We start from the raw sequence: 5,411 nt of genomic DNA on the forward strand, positions 1-5,411 counted from the left end.
CTGAAGAAAACCACATTGCCGCTTACATTTTATAGTGCCGCTGTTGTGCGCACCTTCCTGCGTCTAGCGCAAGCGTCCTCCCTCGGCATCCTCTTCCCTCGGCGTAACCTATCGAACCAGCACAGCGAAGGATGAAAGAGCTAACGCGCAGCGCAGCAGGTGATGAAAGACGGTGATAGCAAAGATAGCAAGAGGAGGAAAGCGGAGAAGGAGGCTATGAGAAAAGTGCGAGAAGAAAAGCCTAGTGTCGCGAAAGACGAGGTTTGCGGCGACGACCGGAACGAGATGGCGCCACTGTAGCGCACCGTCGTCTCTTGACCGATGGCCTGCGGCGCGCGCGTCGACCGATACCATATACGGAAACAAAGCGCTGCATGAGCGGACGTCTGTCGGCGGCGGCCGCTGTGACTCGTGCCCACGCGTCACCCACGCGCTGCTTCTCGCTATCTCCCGATGAGCGAAGCAGTCGCGCCCCACCATGCTCAGTTTGCAATGTGCCGCACGAGGCAAATTGTGCGCGCCAGCCAGGATGTCGCGAAATGGAAACACACATAGAGCTGCACTCAAATTTCACATTAAGGAGTGTTGTAATCTTCTGGGAATTTTTTCTTTTTTTACTTTTAAAGACATTTGTACCTGTTTTTGTAAACGCTTTAACCTACCTTTTTTCGAATATGGCGCTTTGTCGCGCATGGTTGGTCACCTGCCGTTTGTATACGTTCCAGTGTCACTGTGGTAAAAGCATCAGCTTTAAGAGTGGAAATCCCCGGGCTCTAAGCGGGATTAGGTGTGTCCTCAATTTTTCACTCATTCATTCGCATATTACTTTTTGGCGGAGATAAATTAACTTAAATAACTTAAATCCACGTCTGGGTATCTAAACCATGATTTAAACCGTTAGACAAGGAGCTTTGCCCTCTTCAGTCCCGTAGTACCCATTCGTATAAATTGATATCATTTGTTCTTAGGATTAGCTGAGGATTAGCTTAGGATTAGCTGCCGGGCACAGCACCAGTCACTAATACGGACTGCGGTTGCGCTGACACATCCAGAAGCCCACGCCCCCCTTAATTTTCGAGACATACCTAAACTTCGGCGCTGCAAATATTGAACAGTCAGTGGCTCTTGAATCTGTCCCTGTATGGTGTAAATGAAACTGTACTCTAGTTGGAGCCCCAGTGCAGGAGTCATTGTGACATATGCATGCAGATTCACAAGCTTAGTGGTAGATTGCTTTTAGAGAAAAAGAAAATAATTTCAGCTTTATGCACTGGCCACTATTTACCCAATTGTGTCTCATTTCTTGAACACTGAAAACTTTCTCCCTAGGAAATACAAAATTCCCAGCCTCAGATCTTGAACAAAGTATGCGGAGCACAATCTTCCCAAAAAAAAAGACCGAATTTATTCATAATTAAGACCCGAAACTCGTAATGATGAGTGCACTGAAAATTTCATCATGGCTAGTTTTGAATGCAGTCCTGAATATCAAGCTACGTTCATAGGCAAGAAAGAAATATTAGCTATATCGCGGAACTCCCGGTCCCTATTCTTTTGATAAAGGGAGTACTTCAGGGATACAAGCAATGAACTGGCGCAATTATAAATAACCACAAGGTGCGTTAAAAAAGTAGCAGTGCGAGCAAGTTACGACGACGCTCACGCGTACCAAACTGCATTGAATATAACATAAACCTTGATTTCACTGCATTTTGAAAACAATAACCTTTCTCCTCAAGGAATAAAAGTGCAGCGAAATGGGTAGGGGAGGCGGGGGAGCATCTTCAGCGATCTGTTAGTTTACTGACAAGCTGACAATGCTTTATCTTAGAAGCACGTTGATATAAGCTATTTGGTACGGCTTCATTTCCCTAACACATCTCGAACAAACAACTACAAAGAGTAGGCTCACTCAAAAGGCCTTGGCAGTCTCACCCGAAGGCGAAGCATTGAAAGCGACATCAAGGTTTGGCATTGCGCTGAAGGCGTCTGAGAACGCTGGCGCGGTGACGACCGCGGCAGAGACGTCGGCGGCGTCGGACTTCGACACCGCATGAGATGAGGCTTCCCGCGAAGCCGTCGACCTTTGTCAGTGCTGGCGCCATCATTGAAAGACAGGATTGCATAAATTTACCTTGACATTTGGCTTTGCACAGACCAGTAACTATATGCATCGCGGCTGTGTTGTACACACAGCTGCTCCACAGGAATGCTAATCCGCAACCCTCATGTCATTGGTGGCAGCCAGAACGCTGTTCTGGTTCTGGCAGAGCGGAAAGGGGGGTGTGGCGGTTGCCCCCTCCCCCATATGGCTTCGTCGCTTTTGGGACCACTGGCTCTGGATTTCTCGGGACGCCGTCTAATTATGCCCCGGCGTGCCCACGTATGCGTTGTTCATAGAAGGACAGCATGACAACGCCAATTATGACGGCGCAAATGCGCCTAGGGTGTCCGTGTAGTAACTATAGCGCTGAACCACTTGAGTTTCTGTAGGACACCGAGCTCGAAGAGCTGCTCTAGCAAGGCAACTGTCTCATATACATAAGCACTCCCCACTGCTCTTATCATCATCATCCATCCCAGCATTTTCACCCCTCTTCCCTTTTCCCAGAGTAGCAGACTAGAGCGCACTAGCTCAGGTGGACCTCTCTGTCTTTCCTGTCAATAAATTCTATTCTGTAAAGAAACACTGGTCTTGCTGTCGTTTTTCCTGTACCCGTTTTCCGTAAAGGCTTTATGTGTCGCCGCTGTTTGTCGTGTTATGAAATTGAATCTTTTATCAAGGCGATGTCGGACGCACTTGAACTACCAATGCGAGACTCTGTTTTTGGCCATAGCACATGCCTGTGAGTAAGGATTCGCAAGCGGGGCAGTTTCTTCGAGGGGTTCGGCATTCTTCAGACAACTTAAATCCACGTCTGGGTATCTAAACCATCATTTAAACCGTTAGACAAGGGGCTTTGCCCTCTTCAGTCCCGTAGTACCCATTCGGATACATTGATATCATTTGTTCTTAGGATTAGCTGACCAACAATTACGTGAAAGTTAAAGTGAAAGTGAAAGTTTATTTTCTTTTCAACGAAAAGAGGGCGCCAAGACAAAAGGCAAGAGCATTCAACGTAAAATGTTGAACCCCGTATAGTAGCCTGACGCAAGTTGAATTGTTTGAAATTGGTATGGCGCAGTAATGCTGTAAAGCTTTTGTGAAAATTCCCACCAATTCGGTCTAGGCCATTCTGTCGTCCCATGAGACAAGAGGAAACCATCAAGTACCTCTCAATTACTATGAGTTGACACAAAGACGGCGCGTGCAGCATCAACAAGCCAACGTATCGCGCAATTTAAGATATTCGTTTGTTTTTTGGCCAATAAGAACGGATCTTATGAGAATAAACATAGGGAGATGATTAGTTTCTCCATCTATATGGAGACGTTGCCTCCAGCGTCGAACCGGGGAACTCAAACGAGAAATGTTTTCCCTCTCACAGTATACCAGTCGGAAATAGGAACCGGCTTGAAAAGTTGTTTTGTACGTCAGCGAGCTGCGGGTCTGAGGAGGTTCAGTATAGCCACAATTGCGTACACGGTGCGTACGAATTAAAAGGAACGCCATATATATATATATATATATATATATATATATATATTTTACCGCTATTGATTACATCATGAATGAACGCGGCACGTGTAGGTATAGTTCATTGCTATGCTTAAACTGTTTGTTGAACGTAGACACAACACTGTATACCAGTGGGTGCCTAGGCAGGTAATACGGGACTTGAGTCCGAAGGTCTCCCCAAAGGGATCCGATGTAATAACTTCCTCGTCTGGTCTCACTTTCCACGTCGTATTTTTAGAAATAATCTGAAGGAGGAATGCTTCCACTTCGGTACTGCTTTTAAGAACACTTTTCTTCCTTTGCTCGTATTTATTCAATTTTTCTTTACTGTTATATAACAGAACTAGCTAGACAACGATGTTTACTGCCTCGGTTTCCCCACAGCAGGTTTATTTGGGATAGCACCGAACAACACTGGAATAGCCAATCCTGAATCCTTACATTGTCTCTATTCCACAATCCACAATTGTCTTTATTTAGCATTCACTGAGACTAAGCGGCAAGCTGACTGTAGAGATTAGTATGCGAGAGGCATAGCGCATCGACATACGACCTTGGTGCACTGCTCTACTTTCTCACATCAAAATGGGCCGCCGGCAGACGGTGTCTTGCCCGGACGTTATTCTTTCTTTGGCGCCTTTGGAGGATCGGAAGCTGTCGGAGCCACTTCTGCATGGGTGGAGCTACCAGTCGCGTCGCTTTATCATAAAGCAAAACTGCGTCAACGAGGGCCGCTTTCTTTCGCATCCGGCCTGCTGATTTTCAAGTTCGTTTGTCTTTCTTGAAGCCCCTGTGCTCGGAATACGCCAAAAGCCAGACAATTGTCGCCGCTTGTAAAACGCTCAGGAAAGCCGATTACTGTGCCGGATGCTTGCGAAGGCGTACCGTAACTGGAAATTCACACCGACTGCATTTTAAGAAGAGCTGATCCGTCAGGATTTGCACGTACACGCAATAAGAGAGAGAGAGAGAGGTCCTGGATGATGAATATTGCAGAAATTTGGCTGGCATCGCGACTAGCATGCTATTCCCGGTGATTCTGCTTAAATAAAAGTTATTTCACAGAACATACAACTAACTCTTTACACACGCATGGCAGAGGCACAAGAAACCATACAACATGCAGAACTGAAGTATCTCGCTGAGACCAGTGTCTCGCAGTAGAGTTAAAACTGCCTTCGCAGCGCGTAATGCACAAGTATCCCTATGGTCCCTGGTCCAAGAACATGCTGTGGCTCAAGGCGTGAAACTTGAGGTACGTTTACTGCGTCGATTCGTTGTAAAAGGATGCAAATGAATGTACACAGAACAAGTGGACACCACAAACGCTCAATTGAAACTAGTTTGTTCCAACGAGGAACAAATACACAGGAAAAGAGCGATGCCGAAATAGAGCAGTTGAACAAAGCACAAGGGGGAAAAAGTTCGACATATATCACCTGCCGTCATGGAAATTTAGAATTCAAAAAGCAATGACGACGAACAATTCACGCATATATCGCAGTCATTGTTAGGGAAAATCGCCTGAACAATGTAGCTGGGTCTCTTGTAATTGTTAGAATACAGAACTGACATGCACTCAAGTACTGGAATGCTTCCATATTTTGTGCAGTGTGCTGACATATGAAATCGCGGAGCAGCTTTCAGTGCACCGTAGTACTCGTGCAAGCGTGCATACAAGCAGTGCCTAGTCTGTTCATTGCATACCATGTCGCTAGAGAGAAGAATGCGGTAAAACACTGCATCGGGAATTTGTTTAGCGATCACTACGTTTTCGCCCGGAACCCTTAGG

This window comes from Dermacentor variabilis, chromosome 11 (genome assembly GCF_050947875.1).
Source record: "Dermacentor variabilis isolate Ectoservices chromosome 11, ASM5094787v1, whole genome shotgun sequence".
Classification (NCBI taxonomy): domain Eukaryota; kingdom Metazoa; phylum Arthropoda; class Arachnida; order Ixodida; family Ixodidae; genus Dermacentor; species Dermacentor variabilis.